This window comes from Bactrocera neohumeralis, chromosome 3 (genome assembly GCF_024586455.1).
Source record: "Bactrocera neohumeralis isolate Rockhampton chromosome 3, APGP_CSIRO_Bneo_wtdbg2-racon-allhic-juicebox.fasta_v2, whole genome shotgun sequence".
Taxonomy (NCBI): Eukaryota; Metazoa; Arthropoda; class Insecta; order Diptera; family Tephritidae; genus Bactrocera; species Bactrocera neohumeralis.
In genome coordinates, this window is record NC_065920.1 from 19209410 (window position 1) to 19229767 (window position 20358).

The 20358-nt window shown below is 38.9% G+C and overlaps 1 long non-coding RNA gene across 2 annotated transcripts in view; it reads left to right on the forward strand.

Moving 5' to 3' along the window:
* LOC126753947 (uncharacterized) overlaps positions 1-20358 on the forward strand; it is a 58065-nt gene that overhangs the window by 25161 nt on the left and 12546 nt on the right. The gene's annotated exons all lie outside the window — the stretch shown is intronic.

The following is a 20358-nucleotide window of genomic DNA, read 5'->3' on the forward strand; positions in this document are numbered from 1 at the left end:
TTATGGATTTTCTTACATCGTATTATTATTAATACCTTCATCATGCAAAAGCGGGACAGTCAAGAAAGAAGTGTTGAACTGGCATCCGGTAAGATTCTCAACCTTGGACACCAAAACGACCATGATCAGATAGAATGCCTATAACTAGGAAAAATCTATAAAAAAGCTTACTGGTCCTTTTGCGAAAGCAGAAGTCTTAGACTAAGCCTTTACTAAGACTATAGTTTTATCGCAAAGTGACTTCACTGATAGTAAGATACCTTAACTAACTTTGAAAGTACGTTTAGTACACTCAAGGCTAGTATCGTCAGCCTGCTATCAGTTTGGATATTCATTTCTATGAAGGAGGTTGCAATCCGGAGTTCTAGATGTACCGTTGCCTTAATGACAGCGAGCGCGCCTGGGAAAAGGCCTTAAACCTGAGTTTATAGATAGTTCGCGAGAATATACCCTTCCACCAATCTTCCTCCCAAGCTTCGTAAAGAATACCACTACCCCTCTCCACTAGCTTGAATCCACCCACATAAGGTATACGAGGTATGACAATTAAGTAATGAGACTGATTCCATAAAAACCGTATATTTGAAAATTATTCTACAACTCTGCCATCCCCTTCAAAGTAGTCCTCTTGGGCAGCTATACATCGATTCCAGCGCGTTTTCCATGCTTCGTAACATTTCTGGAACGCTTCGACTGGGATGTCCGCGAGTACCCTCGTCACGGCCGCCTGGATGTCCGTAATCGACTCAAAATGGGTTCCTTTGACCACCGATTTTGTTTTAGGAAACAAAAAAAGTCACAGGGTGACATGTCGGGCGAATAAGGCGGCTGTTGCAACACGGCGATCCCTTTAGAGGCCAAATACCGGGACACGCTGAGGGCGGTATGGCACGGCGCGTTGTCGTGATGAGCGCGGAGACAACCATTGTGAGCTTGGGCACGACTAAGTGCGGCAATAAAATCAGTCTCATTACTTAATTGTCAAACCTCGTACGTCGCAGGTGTGTGAGGTAACTCCTGCGTTTGGTTAGACACACTACCATAAGTACTAAGGCACACATCTGAACGAAAATAGATTCTTCAGGTCTGAAATAAAACGATACGGTAGATAGAACCACATGATGAAGCACTTTTACTAGTAAGGAAAGGCTAAGCTCAGGTGTAACCGAACATTTTATACTCTTGTTAGTTGCAAAGATCAAAGACCTGGAATTTCCTTTAGGTGCTGGCAAAACTTTATGTTATGCATCGACTTTAGTATCCACTCGATTTTATCTTTTTTGGCCAATGTTCCCCGGGTTTCATAAAATGCCTCACAAAGACATCCGGATATTCGAAAACCCTGATATTTGTTATATGAGGGCTAAGTCCAGTTTTCTCCCAATTTATCCCCTTTTGGGCACAAAGATACGCTGTTATGAGTACGCTCTCTCATTTTCATTGAGTTGCCTGAAATATGTGTGGTATAAAATTACACGGAAGTCCGTAAATCTTTATATTAGGTATATGGGACTTCAGGGAAGTAATGACCCGATTCAACTCATTTGTAGCTACTACATATACTATGTACTATAAGATAAGAGTTCTCTGTAAATTTCAATAATAAATTAGACACATTGACCAATATTTACGTAAAAAGTAAACTATAGGTTCTGGGGTCCATGTTTGGTACTTAAGGGCTTGAACAGTTTTTGTTGGACTTCGACAATTTTTGGCCATAAGGAATACTCTAAAGAATTCGTGTAAACTTTTATCCCGTTATATTAATTTTTTCTTGATAATTTTTCTTTTATTTTCACTCGAAAGGAAAGAATCGGATTTAAAATTGTGTTGTATGGGAAGTAGGCGTGTCTGTAGTCCTACTTCGTCCATTTTTATTCTTTATACTCGGTTGGGCGGGTCTTGAGAAATGTGTTTTCACCAAAAAGTAGGCGGCGCCACGCCCATCGTCCAATTTTGACCGCGGTTCCATTAAAGCCCTGTCATATCAGTGGTAAAATATAACTTCTTTGACGTATTTAGATATTGATTTCTCGCGTTTTCAGTAGGTTTTAACAGTACCGTTGAGAGATCGGGGTTACCATCCAATTTCATCCGTTTTTACATCGTCGATGGGAGTTCTCATAATATTTGCGCTAGGCGAATTTGTTTGTTGTATCTTAAGTAGTTTGGAGATATGTGCATTAAACTTAATAGAGGGTGGGGCCACATCCACTTTTTCAAAATTTTTTGCCCCCAAGTGTCCTTTGCCACTGCAATCCTCTCTGCCGAATTAGATTTTTATATCTTAATTTAGTTATGGCACTTTATAGGTTTCCGGTGAATGGCGTTTTGTGGGCGTGGCAGTGGTCCGATTACGCTTATCTACGAACTCGTAATTTTATATTGCCAAGGAATGCGTATACCAAGTTTCATCGAGATATCTCAATTTTTACTCAAGTTACAGCTTGCACAGACAGTCACCCTGATTTCAAATCTTCTCGTTATTCTGATCAGTTATATATCAGTTATATATACCTTATATATCTCGCTTAGTTGTGGGTCTTAGGTACAACCAGTCGAAAATGAACGAAATAAAACTTCAAAATTAAAGTAAATCAGATCGACTAAATATCATTGAATTTTATCCAGTTTCTGAACCCACAATAAGCTTTTTTCTGAGGTAAGGAATTATAGTTCCATTGTAATTCAAAATAATTGGTTAAAGAGCAGATAACAAATTTCGGGGGTTTACAATGTAGTACCAAGCGACTTAGTCTTTAATACAAAAAGAACTCCTTGATCTTTACGTTTAACGTTATTCGAGTTGGATCTATCTATCTTTACCTATCTATTTCTGGATTAGGCACTTCAAGGGCTGTTCTTTTCCAAAAACGGTTCTAGTGGATTAATTTCTCACAAAGAACCCACTTGTAAGCCAATGAAAGCAACAAATGAGCAAAATCTTTCCAAAACTGAATAAAATTTCATTAAAAACTAAATTTAAGAACTATTCAGAATATTTTCACAGACAAATTTCGTCTATTTGCATAAGTCTCATTCAAAATAGTTTTGTTGTAACACTTGTTTGCGTGTGGATTTGCCGCAGCTTGTTGCTCCACTTTCGTTTGCGTTGCCAAAAGTAGTTTATCATTATAATTAGTGAAAGCAGGCGGAGGATGTGCGTAGAAGATGTAATTGTAAAGTAACGGATCACAAAGATAAATAGTTTTGAAATGTACTGACTCCCATACATACATACTTATGTGTGAGTGTGAGACATTAGTGCTGCCACTATAATGCCAAAGCAAATAAAACCCAAAATTTATGTTTGTTCGGCGCTGAGCACGTAAGCTTTTAAGCGTGTGTTCAACCGAAATTGGTTTGAGTGGTGAAGGTGGAAGGATGTGATGTGAGTGATAGTTAAAAGCCAGTGCAGTGATTTTCATGAAGATATGTAGACATGCATATGTTATGTATGTACCGTTGTGTGGATAATCAACTATTTGTTTGCATGTGCGTAAACACATTTACAAATTTGGTAAATTTATCATTTTGTTGAATGTGGCGTTGTTTTGGTTTCATATTTTGACAAATTGCTTTTCACGCACAATATGAAACAGTTATCCTTTTTAGGATATGCACACAAGTACATATATGTGTTTGTGTCCAATATGAGTACAATAAGCATACAGGCACTGCTAATGAAGCTACAGGGTTCATCAACTTGGTTAGGAATCATGGTTTTAGCCCGTCTCATTTTTCTAAAGAAACGAAAAAAAAATACCTTTATTGTTGATTTTTTCAGTAATTTTTTCAATTGAAAATTTTGAGCCCCTTTGCCCTACCCAAGCAATATTGGAAAACTATATATGTACGAGTATGTATATCAATATTTTTTAAAATTCTCGGAACTTAGATTTTCATGTCTAATTTCGGCTTCTGCTTCGGCAAAGCTTGCCCTTGCGGGCGAACCACAGTACTAGTACAGCTCCGAATCACAGCGATTCGACCATAATTGTTTTCGCTTGACGTCATAAGTCATAAGTAATCCATTTTACATCACCAATAATTATCTATTTCAGAAATGAATAACCGCTTTCGCGGTTATAGCCGAGTTAACAATAGCGCGCCAGTTCTTCTTTTCGTAAGGCGGCGCTAATTGAAGATTCCAAGCGATGCCAGGTCCTTCTCCACGTGGTCTTTCTAACGGAGTGGAAGTCTTAATCATCCTCTGCCTCACACAGTGGATACTGCGTCGAATATTTTCTGAGCTGGAGTGTTTTCGTCCATTCGGCCGACATGACCTAGCCAGCGTAGCCGCTGTCTTTTAATTTGCTGAACTATGTCAATGCCGCCGTGGCCAATACATAAAGAACAATAAATCTTCCGCGAAACCTTCCTCTAGAAAACTCGTAATGATGATTCGGGATAGCAGATCGGGAATAAAGAGTTTCCTCCATAATTTTAATATGCTTTAGGCATCAGTCACTAGTTCAGCTCTGCGGGTTCTACAAGAGTATGCTCCGGTCTTGAAGCCTTGTGTTAGTAGCCGGATCTTTTCGTAGAATTTTCGAGCATCACCGCTGTTGGTCAGCTTGTCAAGCTCTTCGTACTCAAGCATTTCGGCCTTTCTCTTTTTTTTGTCTGCAAATGCATCTCTCTTCCTTCTTCAACTCTCGGTATCAATCCCATCCCGCACGTATTGTGGTCGATTGTAAGGTTGCGAGGTAGGCAGTTTGCTTTCTCTCCACTGTGACACGGCAATCCGCATCATACCAGCTGTTCTTTTGCATTTTCTGAAAACCAATGGTTTCGGTTGCAACTGTTCTTAAGGAGTTCGAAATACCGTTACACAGTTCCCTTATACCGGGTTGCTAACGAGCTGTCTGTTGTGATTGCAGCTTCCCGACGTGGAGCCTTCCTTGTGTATGTTAACGTGCGTTTTTTGCTGCACAGAGGCGGATGCGTATCTTGGTTGCAACAAGTCGATGTCGAGTCGATGTTAGCGTACGCACATCTAAAATACTAAAAACGGGTTGGTAGCTTTTCGATCTGGAGACAGTTTCGAGACATGTTTCGGGCGCCAGCGAAGTCGATCAGCTTCAACCCATCAAGGCATGTTTCCTTATGGAGGCTGAATTTACCAACTGTTGTGCCAAAGATACCTTCTTTACCCACCCTGGCGTCAAAGCTCTCATAGGTGAACTCCAAGCGTTCATAGAAGGCATCTTTGGTCACATCGTCCTTCTCTTCCATCGAGGCGTGGGTGCAAATCAGCGATATGTTGAAAGACTTCGCTTTGATGCGGATTATGGGTAGACCATCATTCACCGAGGTGAATGCTAGGACTCGGCGACGGTCTTTTTCCCGCCACGAATTCAACACCGAAATTACGTTCCTTTATATGGCCACTGTAGTAAATGCCACAATAACCTTCTCGTCTCAGTCCTTGTACCGTCCATCGCACTTCTTAAATTTTTACAAGGACATCAACCAGCTGGACCGTGGCACTTTCCCAATTAAGGGACCGGACATTCCAGGTATATTCCTTAAATCGTTATCATTAATGCGTTTGCCATGGTTGTCATCAAAAGGGGAGTTTCTCTTCCGAGGTTGTTGTTTCGTTTTCATTGGGCGCGTTTTTTACGTGGCGGGTCCCAAACCCAGCACACAACCCTGGAGAGGGATGGTTCGCTTTCTCACTTTAGCTCGCCCTCAAGCGGTAGTTCTTTGGCTACCCAGAGGATACTTGATCTAAGTCCACTTTTTTCGATAGTGGCTTGGTCTCTGGTGCGTGGCTCCATCTTTCATCATCAGTCACGAAAGTTCACGGAATTAGTGTTCAAAGTGAGAAAAACGCGACATCCATTGAGGCGAGAGTATTCTTATGCCTAATATTTCTTTCAGTATATCTCCCACGTGATTTTATGAGACGACTTCAGCCTCAACTATCTCGTGCATGTTCGACTGGCGGTTTGCTAATATGAGATCATGGACTTTTGCCATTCTTTGGGATAGTCGATTTCAGAGCACCTGGGTGTGGCTTGTCAAAAGCGTACTTTCGTTCACGATCAAACCCATTAAACTAATTTTAAATGATTCATCAAAAGAAAAAAGTTACAGTACAGAAAGCCGAACGCTCTTTGAATATTTTGTATGATGTTCCTTAAAAAAGAACAAGAATCATATAAACGAACAATATTGTAACTCTCTCTATAGAACAATTGCAGCCCACATTTTTTAAAATCGTTGTAGGAAGCCGAAAGTCTTCCAACTCTTTCTTTGAACTAGTATTAGAATGGATCCACATTTTCATCAAAGCCACATTTTCTCAATATATCGCTACAACAACATACAATATGTGAATTCCTTTGAAAATTAAATTTTCTTCACACCTAATATATGGTAAGATTTCATCCATTCAAGTTCGATATCAAGCCTGCCTTACCGACACACCCTGTAGTGAAAGTTTATGTTGCCTGAAACTGTTCAAATGTTGCTTATGCTTCATAGTTGGCATTTAGTTTTAACAAATGTATGTTATTTTCCACACTCACACCAATCAAGCCGAGGCACGCAACCGGGCAACATATTATATAATATATTCCAAGTAAAAGTATGCTACCGACTATTGTAAATATTCAAGCACATGTCCACTTTTGCTTATCAACATATTCTCTGCAACATCTCAGTCATTCCAAAGCGAGCTCTTTACTCTTTTGACCACCACTGCATATACATACACTTATGCATATATACTTGTAGAAATGAAGATATGTGGGTTGAAGAATTCAACTAACCACATTCTGTGTGCGTATGAAGAAGTAAGCGAGAAAGGCTTTGGCTTTCGCACTGAAAACAAGATAAATTACTGGCGCACTCTTCCACATAGTAGATTTGTTAAATTATGATATTTATATTGTCTGACAGGTGAGGTTATGACCCAACTATGTTAAGGTGCAATAGTTGCTTGTTTGCATACTTCCTACGCTCGTGGCGCTGCGGTTTCACGGCTCTCACCAAAATGGAAAGGATTAGTTGATTTTTGTTTACTGCGGAACATAAATTTCACTTACAAACACTCACATGCATTTCCAAAAGCGTAAATGTATAAGTGTGTGTGCAGTCACTACAAAGTATTTTAATTAAAATTAATATAATGTTTAGTGCTGAGATTCTCACATTGCTGCGGTTTCGCAGTGTGCCAGTTGGTTGGCAAATTCCTTTGGGTTATTATCCTCGCTCAGGTCAAAACGTTTCATATTTCATGTCATAGAACCAGTTGTTAAGAAGTAATTTACTTTTCTTTGAAATATGAAAGCTTAAAAATTCAAATAAAATTATTTCTCCAGTACTTCTACAAAGATTTATATTAAAAGAGAGTCGACGAGTGAACTGACTTAAAGTATGGCTCACTACAGCTATGTTTGCCTAAAATCGATAGGACAAAATTTGACGACTCTCTACTCGGTGCCTGGTGGAAGTGTTGTATTGACAAGATATTTACACGCCATCCATACAGTCCTCTTATTAAGTTTGATTCCAGCCCTTCCAACAAATTGAAAGAAATTTCGGACTGTACAACACCATGTAATTCTTAGCGCCATATCCAGCAACTAAGTGGATTTGGTAAAAATCTGATTTTTCCACGCCAAGCTACCCAATATCTTTTAACTTGTAACACTAGAAACCGTGAAATATATCCCAGCTGAAGGCTGGAAATGTTCCAATGTCTCATTATTCTTAGCGTGTGTTCTACATCAACTTTTCCAATTTTTTGAAGAAGCGATATTAAGAGTAAGTGCCCTGTGATTAAGCCTACAATATTACTAAGTTTTCTTTTTCCTAGAAGTAGGAGTCTCCCTTCTTGCCAAAAAGTGGAAGCTTATTGGTCTGTACACCATCAACACTGCCCTAAAGGAACTTCGTGATACATCCTATGTTGCCAGGATACATTGCTTCAAACAACCCTTGAAGAAGCTAAATCTTTTCATTTATTCTATTCCAAATGATATTAACCGAGTTATCAACTGAGAGTCTAGTTATTCTTTCCTTGCATAAACTTTCGCAAAGAGACTTAGTATTGGCGCTGCGGATAACGTTAATTGCCGCTTGGTTATCCACTAGAAGATTTATGGATTTCCTGGTTAGAGCAGAATCCCAATTGGTGCCTTCTGTAATGCCCACAATTTCGGTACCATCTGAAAAACTGAATTATAGTGATTTCTCATGGGTTTCCTTTTTTGGTTTACCAAGCATTACCTGACACCGGCTCTGACTATAATGACCTAAAATCATTAGCCGACCGATATAAGCATTGCCTCCTACTTCACTTGAATATATATTGGCCAAATATCGAAGATAACCATCAGTGCCTTTGTTGACGTAGTTTTGATTGCGCTCGTAATCCCAAGTAAGCAAGCCCGTTGCACCTGTTCCAGGTGTTTAATATACACTTTTTCGTTTGTGCGTCCATCATGCCACCCAGTGGCGTAGCTAGGGGGCGAAGGGGGCCGTCGCCCCGGGCGCAACTTCATGGGGGCAGCAAAATGGTATTTAAAAACTGCAATTCGGGCAAAAATTCCTGCACATTGTGTCAAAAGTGTACAAGATATAGGGCAAAAATGAGTTTTTTCTATGGCTTTTAATAAGATGTCTTGTAAATTTACTATCAATTTCCTCAAACACCGTATTGTGAGAATTTTGGAACTTCAGAATTTGCGTTGCGTTCCTAAATTTTATATACTTAATATCGGAAAGCCGTGCTCTTAAGTGGTTTCTCTACAGTTTAGTTTACTATCCACCATTGCTACCTGTACTGTTAACCTTGGAGCGTTTATCAGCTCTATGTATGGGCTTTATTTTCTCAAAATTATTATTGTCTTTACGATATCGTTTGTGATCAAATTCTTCCCATACAAAGTTTATAGACAATGCCATAACTAAGATTTGACCAGGAATTTCGTAAATAATTTAGACCTAATCAAATAGTCCTTGTTCAACGATGAGTTGTTTGTCCAAATACACAATGAAGATTTTAAGTTCTGCGATCTAAATGCCAATAATGGAAATCTTTAAACTTATACCACTCAATTTTCAGATATTTCATTGCTCGAAATCGATGCCTGATTTATTTAAACCAAGGCTTTTAGAATTAAACATCCTTTGCTACCTTATATTTTACACACTCATATCAAAGTAGTCATCGATGGTCAGATATTCTTGATGAAACTGGGCATGTGCGTTCCTTGGCCAAAAAAAGTGCGAGTTCGTCGTGGGGGTAATCGAAACACTGCCACACCCACAAAAAGCCAATAACCGAAAGCGTAAGAAACCATAACTAAGCATTAAAATAAGATATAAGTAAAACTCTAATTTGGGACAGAGGTTCGCAGTTGCAAGGGGCATTTGTTGGCAAAAACTTTTTAATAAGTGGACGTTACCCCGCCCTCTAATAAGTTTAATATACATATCTTCTAACCCACTAAAGCTATAATAACCAAATTCGCCGGGCACAAATATTATAAGAACCCCTACCGACTGGGTGAAAATGGTTGAATTCGGATGATAATCCTTCTCACTCCTCATATAACGGTGCTGTTAAAAATACGGAAAGCGCGATAAATAATACAACCATAACTATATACGGTAGACATTACATTTTATCCCCAGGATGGTATGACAGGGCTTTAATGGAGTCCGAGTCAAAATTAGGCGGTAGGCATGGCAAAAGCCGCGCGATTTTAGGTGAAATCATATATTTAGAGACCCGCCCGACCGAATTCAACCAAATCGACATTTTCCCTGGCTTTAATTCTTAAAAGTTGAAAGTGTACAAAATGTTTGGTTATACCCGAACTTTAATCTTCCTTACTGGTTAAGCAATATATTTATTCAAAATTTCATTGTTTTAAAATAACTTTCTTTCTGTCATTTCAAAATTCACAGTATAAGCTATTTTATCATCTTAAAATATGAAAGGATTTTAGGGGCTGCTTGACTTTCGAGACTTAAGAATTCTTATCAACAGCCCTAGACATTACTCCGTAGAAAAGAGCCAAAGAATCAAGCTCAATCTAAGGAAGCTTAAGGGGGTATACTGGTCTAGAAGCATGAATTTCAGGTAATTTTTAAAGTGTCGTAAAAAAAGGTAATTAATATTTTTATTATCCATTTTTTTTATTAGTTATTCGTTAATTTTAGAAGAGTGCAGAAAAAAATTAAAAACTAAAAAAAGTAAAAAATTTCAAAAATTATGAGCTGACAAAGTGGGGAGGTCTCTAAAAATTTCCACGTGACCATACCCATGATTTCAACCCTCCTAGTTGTCTGAAACCAAAAAAAAAAGATTATTAATCTAGAATAATGTCGCAATGGCCGGAACTACGGAAAAGTGGGAAAAAATTTTTTTCACAAAATGGCGACTGTCTGAAAAAAAAAGTTTTTTTGATCACTTTTTCTGACTATTTCGAATTTTTTAAAAATAATAAAAATAAAAATTTGGGGATGGGGCTAGTTCCAACCATAGACAAGCCTATAAAGAAGACTCTGTAAAATTTTCAAGTAAATCGGTCCAGTAGAACCTGAGAAATCGTGGGTATCGTTCTGAAAAAGTCAGTTTTGAGAAAAACGCGTTTAAAGTTTCGCATAAAGTCTTTTGTTCGATTAGTTCCGGCCGAACCAGTTTGGATGCCGGGTCAGAAAAATGCCTATATCTTCGAAAATAATTTGAATTTTGAAAAATCTTCTTGTACACATATTCTTGAATAGTTAAACTTTGAAAATATAAAAAAAAATCGATTTTTTTTAAATTTCTAGACCAGTATACCGCCTTAATCTGTGACGTAAACTCTTTTTCAGGCTCATACTTGTAGTGCAGTTGAAATAAAGTTAACCAATTTTCAATATAAGAAATTTGGGGAAGTAAGGTAGAAAGCTGCTGTAATCAAGTAGTTAAAGAACAAGACTACCATTCTTTGGGTTGGGGACCCAAATTGCTTAACCCTCTTATGAAATACTGATGAACGCGGACGAAAGCTGGAACGTATGCCAGAATTATAATCTTCGTTTCAGCATTTTTTTCATTAACCATATATTGATCCTTTTTCCTACTATTTTCGATGAGTTTTACGTACTCCAAATGTCTTTAAATTCCTTAAGGATAAAGAGAATCAGCTGTAGTTCCTCTTAATAGGATGTTTTTGTGCTGCCAATTCGAAATTGCGTGTGCTCCCCAAACAGCTCTGGAATTTAGCATAAAACAGTGAGTATTATGCAATACAAACATACATACACGCCTATACACCATATGGACAGTTATACACAAACATATATGCCTCTATACCTGCTATTCAAAAAGTGCGTGCGCATAGCGAATCATAAATTTTAATTTCAATGCCAATTGATATGCAAGACAGCGCATGCTACTCGTGTGCGACGCAATGCGGCTATGCTTTGACGCGGCTCTTTGGCGGGGTCACAGGCCTAGTGCCCCGGAGAGCATGCCAGAAAAAAGGTGAGCCGGAATTGCCACTTAATATGAGCTGTTGCTACGCAGCCTTATAATTTCAATATGTGCTTTGTCATATTTATAGAAATTCCTTATGAGCTTCTTTGTATTAAATATTTATATATGTATTAGTATGTGTTTGCAGCGCAATGTATGTGTTGCTATTTTGTTGAGCATTTTTTCTCCTTTTTGCATATTTTTTGCACGCCTTAGCATTCTTACACATTCCGTTGCGCCGAATGCGCTGTGCTTCTATGCCGTTGTGGTAAGCGTCCCTCTGTGGCAAACGCTAAAGATTAAAGATAAATTATTTGTTACGCACGTGGTTTTCATATCCAATTTAATTTAAAGGTGATGAAGCTTACTATGCTATAATATTTAACAGGGACTTGGTGGTTTTATTTCTCTTAATATAATAAATATGTTTCCTTATATGCGCAGGGAAGGCGGATTGTTGGCTTTATTTCTTCTTAGTTTTGAGAATATCCTTTGCTGGTTACATAAGCACGTTTATATGTATCTGTACATAAATACATAAATATTGCTCCGTTATGTGGCTGCTCTTCCACTATGCTGCACTCTTCGTTTTTTAGCCGATTCTTGCGCATTCTATTGGACTAAGTCCTCAAATTGTTTGCAACATATTGTTATTATCCTTGCTTAGCTCCATAAGCCTGCTTATCGATGCTCAACAATCTGTCTAAGCCGATTGGCTGTTAGAAAATTTCGTAAATCTCAGTAAAATAGTTCAAATGGAAATATGTGAAAATAAATAAGTATATATACTTAGTTGTTGCAACATACGTAGCAAGTATATAATACATACGAGTTCATATGTGTATGAGTAAGTGAAATATATTTAGTATGGGTTTTAAAATACCGATGCATCACAAACTATTGCAAATAACAAATATGTTTCTGAAGGTTTTAAAGTCTAGTTTTTTTGAAACATATCAGAAGTGTTGTTACAACTATAAAGCTTACGGCCATTTCTTCTCATAATTTCGAGTCCATCGGAAATGTCAAGTGAAACCAAGTGTCTTTAGTGCCACTATTCAATACATGACACGATTTCATCTTCGCCATCTCCATTAAATACCCTCAGAACTGGATAATGAAATCTTCTTCTTCTTTATTGGTGTAGACAAAGCTTACTCGTTTATAGCCGAGTTTACAACAGCGCGCCAGTCGTCCTTCCTTTTTACTGCTTGGCGTCAATTGGAGATTCCAAGTGAAGCCAGGTCTTCCTTCACCTGGTCTTTCCAACGGAGTGGAAGTCTTTCCCCTTTCTCTATTTCACCCGGCGGGTACTGCATCGAATATTCTCAGAGTTGGAGTATTTTCATCCATTCGGACGACACGGCGTAGCCGCTGCCACTTAATTCGCTGGACTATGTCAATGTCTTCGAATATCTCATACAGCTCATCATTCCATCGACTACGGTATGTCAGATGTTGGCATCGTCCTTCCGTTCGAGAGTTTTGAGTTGGAAATAGGTTAGGTTTAGCGGATTAAAGTTCCGCCCTCGGCTTTCAATGCTCCCCCCTATCATAAAAAAATAAAAATGCCTGTGCACCATTTAGCAGGACGGTGATGATGAGCGACTTGTAGAATTTGGTCTTCATTCGTTGAGAGAGGACTTTACTTCTTAATTGTCTACTCAATCCGAAGTAGCACCTGTTGCTAAAAATTATTCTGCGTTAGACTTGGAGTCTGACTTTGTTGTTGGAGTTAATGCTGGTTCCAAGATAGACGAAAGTATTCGAAAGTTCGAAGTTATGACTGTCAACGGTGACGTGGGAGCCAAGTTGAGAATGCGACGACTGTTTGTTTAATGACAGGAGATATTTCGTCTTGTCCTCATTCACTACCAGATCGATTTGCTTCGCTTTATTATCCAACCTGGAGAAAACAGAACTAACGGCGCGGTTGCTATGGCCAATGATATCGATGTCATCGGCGTACGCCAACAGTTGTACACTCTTGTAGAAGATTTTGCCTTCTCTATTTAGTCTGCTCCATCGTCATCGATTGGGGAGTCGAGATGACCATCTCTGGTTTTATGTTTTCAGTGCAATTCCTCAGGTTAGAGAAGTGTTCTCTCCATCATTTTTGTATGCTCTGGGCAATAGTCACTAGATCACCTCTGGGGGTTCTACAAGAATATGCTCCGGTCTTGAAATCTATTGTTAGTCGCCGCATCTTTTCGTAGAATTTTCCAGCATTACCCCTGTGCCAACTTGTCAAGCTCTTAGTCTCTCTATTTTTGTCTGCAAATGCGTTTTTTGCTCTTCAACTCTCGATATCTAACCCATCCCCATTGTTCATAATCAGACTTGTGGATCACGAGGCTTGGCTTAACAATTAACTTTAACGAAAAGTTTTTGTCTAGCAAAATCATCTCATATAAAAATCAGTCAATGAGGTTTAGCAGAACCTAATTACAGTTGATTTAGAACTGCTCAAACATTAGACTGTCGATAGTGACAAAATATTTTGGACGCAATCACCTATGTTTGAGTCCGAGGCTGAAAGTTTTTTTCTGATCATTTGGATAGTTCGTTACAGACTTGGCGCACTATCACTTCCATCTCCCACACCATCATTTTCATATATAAATATGAAATTTCATATATAAATATAAATAGCATATACTGGTATGTTCCTTAATCAATATCTTATTTAGTCTGGTGGATTCTTGGCAGCTTTCTAACGATGTTCAAAAAGACTGCCATAAGTCTGCTTTGTTTTCCCGACTGCTTTTTCGTATTGCTTCAAGTCATCTTTGTGGGGTTGCCAAATTTTAGTTCTATAACAATCACTGAAAGCTTTTCTCACTTGTATTCTAAGGTTCTTGTGGTCAACGTTCCCCGTTAACGGCGTCGATTGGTTGAAAGAGATGGTTAAGATCTTTTCTAACCTTTTCACCTCTTCACCTTTGTTACTTCTTGAACATTATTGATTTTATTTCTATATTTGCTATTTTCTAATCTTTTCGTTGCTACGTTGGTAAATTTATCCCATACTGTTTATCTAGGGTTTCGATATTATAAGAGAATACAGGATTTTTCGCGAATGCTGAAGTGTATCCAGGAGTAATCCAACATTGATGGTTCCTCGGCCACTCTCCGGTCATGAACGACCAGGCTATCCGTTTTTTTTATAGCAGGTTCAAGACTTTCTCTTAACCCGAAAAATTTGCCGAGCTTGGGAATATGAATACTAGCAACTTAAGTTCTGAACAATTAACGAATGATTCGGAGCTCAGCAAAAGTAGTGAGCTCTCTTTATTGGCGTAGACTCGGTTATAGCCGAGTTTACAACAGCAAGCTGTTTTGATCTTTTCATTGGGGGTGCTTTTTTACGTGGCTGGTACCAAACTCAACGCACAACCCTGGGGAGGGATGATACGCTTTCTCACTATAGCTCGCCTTCAAACGGATGTTTTTTGGCTACCCAAAGAATAAATGGTCTAAGACCGGAGCCTTGAGCTGCTTGAGCCATATGTAAAAGAATCGTTTCTTGCCACTCCATAATGAATGGAGAACTGATCTCACTTGCGTTAACTTCTAGGCATGGCTCCATCCTCCAAAAACTCTGTTAGTCACTGGTTATTAGTGTGGTTAGTAAACTGAAACATTTAAAAATTTCTATTTTTCAGTTCTCTCTATTCTTTTTTGTGCAAGTTCATCCCCATTTTGAACTATTCTCCGCACAAAAGTCAAAATTGGAACATTTGGGACTAAAACATTGCTTTCGAATAAATTGAACACGCCCCAGAAGACCTCGTCCACGCAAGGTTATGTTATGTATACCGCTAACGGTCATTAAAGGCCATTTTCAAATTAGTGCAATAAATCATGGCAACATACAAGTATGAATAGCACAAGCTCTATGTTATATGCGAGGTGGGAATTAGGGTGGTACAAATGCACATTTAGATCCGGAAGTACACTCCATATACATATGTATACTTAACTACATGAAACTTAACCAGACACGTTTGTCCGTTGTCCTGCTTTTATGTTTCCATTGTCATTATGATTTTCGAGCAGTTGTGTGTTGTTATTGTTTAAGCCACAGTTTCAAACTATGTTATGAGTATTTCTAGTAAAAATGTTTACTAAAGCCCCACAAAAAAAAATGGTGAAAATATTAAACGCCAAGCAAAAAGCATTTTTACAAAAAATATGGGAAAAAAGTATTATGACTTTGCAACATAACGGTAAATAAAATTGGACAACGAAAAGCTAGTAAAACAAACAGTAGGGAAGTTAACGGGAAATACGAAACAAAAGGTGGGAAGTGGTTAGCATGGCAAGTGCGTTGCTGAACTTATTTAGTGCCACTAAGCATGCAACTGAGAAGTGGGGAAATCGTGACGAATTGTGAAACATTGGATTATAAATAGAACAAAAATAGAAATGAAAGAATCATATGAGCCTTAAGTGTTTAACGTCTTAATGTGGCGGTAAGTGATCTTTATTTAGAAATAAGTAGTAAAGGGTGATCCATTTCTAGTTCCCTACTTTTTTAAAGAAGAAACATAGAAACTTCAAATTTAATGGGAAAAGTTCATTATCATACGAAAGAACATTCTTTGGCATTTTTTATTGAAGACTATCCTTTTCAAACGCTAGACTTTAGATCTTGGTGGGCATTCGACCGGCCCAAAACGTGGAATTATCTGCTTGCCCAAGTGTTCTCTCAATAAATCCATTGTTTGATGCGATGTATAGGAAGTGATGCTGTCTTGTTGAAACCAAATGTCACCAAGATCAAGATCTTCAATTTCAGGCATCAAATAGTCGTTCTCACCGACATCATTTTTGAAGATATATTGACCGATGATTCCACCGGCCCTCATACCACACCAAACCGTTGTTTTTTTTTGGACGAAATGGCAGCTCTTGATTCCCTTCAGGTTGCTCTCTCTCTCCCAAATGCGGCAATTTTGCTTGTTTACATACCCATTGAGCCGGAAATGGTCCTCATCGCTGAACAAAATTTGGCTCGAAAACGTCGGTTCTTTTTGGAACTTTTCAAGTGTTCATGGAGCGAAACGATGTCGCTTAGGAAGGTCCAGTTCTTGCACAAGCTGTATTTTGTACACTTTCAATTTAAGATCTCGACGTAAAATGCGTCAAGTCGTTCCGTGCGTCAGTCCGAGTTGCTGCGAACGGCGTCGTGAACACTCTCAGCAACGGCTGCTAATTTGCTTCACTACGTGCTGGGCGTGGTCTATTCGGTCGAATGTTATGCAATAATGAATGCTGCATCTCAAGATGGATGATGGTGTTGTCGAAATTATGAATCGATTATCCAACATGACTTGAGCTCATGTAACTTCAAACTTCATATTGCTTACTGATAGCTTGATCCTTAACATAACCTTATGTAAACCCTAACCCCTTGACCACTATCCAAACCTAGCGTTATCTTTAGACCCTTAGCTTGAGCCTGCTTTTCATCCCTTCACTTCAGTTGGCTTCTCTTTCGTCCTATTTTGACCACATTTGAACATTAGCTTGACCTCGCTTGGCTACAAGCTTGTCTGCCATTGAGCCATAGCTTCACTTCGCTTGACCTTTAACTGGAATTAAGGAAATTTAATATTTACTCAAAAGCACTGATCCTAAAGATATATTTTCGAACGATGTTCAAATTATTTTAGGAGATATATCGGGTGATTTTTTAAGAGCTTGATAACTTTTTTTAAAAAAAAAACGCATAAAATTTGCAAAATCTCATCGGTTCTTTATTTGAAACGTTAGATTGGTTCATGACATTTACTTTTTGAAGATAATTTCATTTAAATGTTGACCGCGGCTCCGTCTTAGGTGGTCCATTCGGAAAGTCCAATTTTGGGCAACTTTTTCGAGCATTTCGGCCGGAATAGCCCGAATTTCTTCGGAAAAGTTGTCTTCCAAAGCTGGAATAGTTGCTGGCTTATTTCTGTAGACTTTAGACTTGACGTAGCCCCACAAAAATAGTCTAAAGGCGTTAAATCGCATGATCTTGGTGGCCAACTTACGGGTCCATTTCTTGAGATGAATTGTTCTCCGAAGTGTTCCCTCAAAATGGCCATAGATTCGCGAGCTGTGTGGCATGTAGCGCCATCTTGTTGAAACCACATGTCAACCAAGTTCAGTTCTTCCATTTTTGGCAACAAAAAGTTTGTTAGCATCGAACGATAGCGATCGCCATTCACCGTAACGTTGCGTCCAACAGCATCTTTGAAAAAATACGGTCCAATGATTCCACCAGCGTACAAACCACACCAAACAGTGCATTTTTCGGGATGCATGGGCAGTTCTTGAACGGCTTCTGGTTGCTCTTCACCCCAAATGCGGCAATTTTGCTTATTTACGTAGCCATTCAACCAGAAATGAGCCTCATCGCTGAACAAAATTTGTCGATAAAAAAGCGGATTTTCTGCCAACTTTTCTAGGGCCCATTCACTGAAAATTCGACGTTTGGCAGATCGTTCGGCTTTTCTTGCACGAGCTGTATTTTTACGGTTTTACACCAAGATCTTTGCGTAAAATCTTCCATGTGGTCGAATAACACAAACCCAATTGCTGCGAACGGCGACGAATCGACATTTCACGGTCTTCAGCCACACTCTCAGAAACAGACGCAATATTCTCTTCTGTACGCACTGTACTCATTCGTGTGGTTGGTTTAATGTCCAATAAAGTAAACTGAGTGCGAAACTTGGTCACAATCGCATTAATTGTTTGCTCACTTGGTCGATTATGTAGACCATAAATCGGACGTAAAGCGCGAAACACATTTCGAACCGAACACTGATTTTGGTAATAAAATTCAACGATTTGCAAGCGTTGCTCGTTAGTAAGTCTATTCATGATGAAATGTCAAAGCATACTGAGCATCTTTCTCTTTGACACCATGTCTGAAATCCCACGTGATCTGTCAAATACTAATGCATGAAAATCCTAACCTCAAAAAAATCACCCGATACATGCAACACGGCTTAAAACCGAGAGCTTGTTAAAAAAGATTGTTTGCCTGGGAAAAAGATAATCAAATATTCCTATTCGAATTCTTATCTAGAATTGGATTGTTCTGCCTTTACAAAAACGTTACCTAAACTTTTAAAATTTCAAACATTTTTCTCTGCACTGCTTTTGGACCTTAATGATAATATTCACATTTCACAAGCCGGAGTCACAATAGCAGTACAAAATGCCCACATATCTAAAGGGTAATGTTTTTCTTACCAGTACTCATGTATGTAACTTTGAGGTACATGAGCGCCTGACCATTTCGCGTGGAAATAATGAAACCTTAATTTGTTTTAATATTAACCTTTATGACTCGCGCGGTTTACTGCATTGCCATTGCCATTGGCTCTGTTCCACCTTCTAAGTAGCTCCAACACTGCGCTTTCACATTGACCAAGCCTGTCACTTTGTGTTGGCTCTGACGAGGCTTTTCACATAATTTTCTTTACTTCCTTTTTCCGCTGGCAGCTGGAGGGCTTTAAATGCATGCCCCACTTGCCTTTAGTGCTTTGAGTTGGTTACCACAATTGTTTTGTTTCATTTAGTATTGCCGTGACGGCATATACATATGTATGTATATTGCAGCTAAATATGACTTAACGTCAAAACCGCAGAACCAGGGCACAACTGCTTAGTGGATAACTATTTCCACACACGCCTTACTTTGCTTTACTTTACCTAGTCATGACTGACACCTTAATACTACCACCGAGTGTAGTTTTAAGTTTTAATTCGGACTAATCTCGTGCTAGAATCTGTACAGGTAGCATGTAAAGCACCCATGCCCACTTAGTATTTGGGTTAGGTCGAAATTCAGGTCCCCAGGCTATCCACGAGTGGAGGACCGGTATCAGTCTGCCACCGCTGCTGCCATATTGTTAAGCTTTTGACTCTTTCTTCTCTTTTGGCTCCTATAAACGGACGTTTTAACTTTTCGCCCGCTCGTTTGCGCCTCCTGGATATCAGAGGGCATCATACTGGCTATTACTCCAGCAGCACCATTTATGCACTCAATACATTTGCTATGGAGGTCATCTAGGTGATTATCCATTGATACCACAATGAGGTCGTCTGCGTTTGCCTTTTTAGCCTCATATCATACAAACTTTAATGTTATCCACATCGACCTTAGTTCTAAAGTTTATAAAAGCAATCTGTTGTAGTCCCACGCCGTTAAAATTTCGTATATTTCTAGTTAAGCTATCCGTTAAACGGATAGAAGAACGGATAGACATTACTGAATTTGACTTCGGTCTTCGTTTTAAAGAGTTCAGAACATTCAAATGTTTCATCATGAGTAAGCAATATCTTTTTGGAAAAATACTTTTGTTATAATATCACTAGGGTACCTCAGTTGGCAGCTAGCTGAGCGGAAAGAAGCGACTTAGCTGACAGTCCAAATAAATCTGAACTGGTTTTATTTACTAGACGGAATAAAATTCAATCTACATTCCTTCCCTCATTGGGGGGGCTCTCGACTTTACCCTGTCGAAAAAGTGAAGTACATTTGCCTTATTCTTGATAAAAAGCTATTATGAAAGGCCAATGTTGAGGAGAAGATGAGGTAGACATTTGTTGCCATCTATTGTTGTAAAGGAGCTATTGGGAAGCGGTGGGGTCCCATCATCAATAGTTGTGCTTCTGCTTTACGAAACCACTGTAGTAGCTCGCTGACATTGAGCTCAAACCTTTACAAGGAATACATGACCTCACTAGCAGTAGCAATAATCTATTTCCAAAAGAATTAATTGGCCACAGCGGAATCATTGACAATTGTAACGCTGATGAGTTTGCAAGAAAGGGCACTCTTACCCAAACTCCTTCAGGTTGCGAACGAG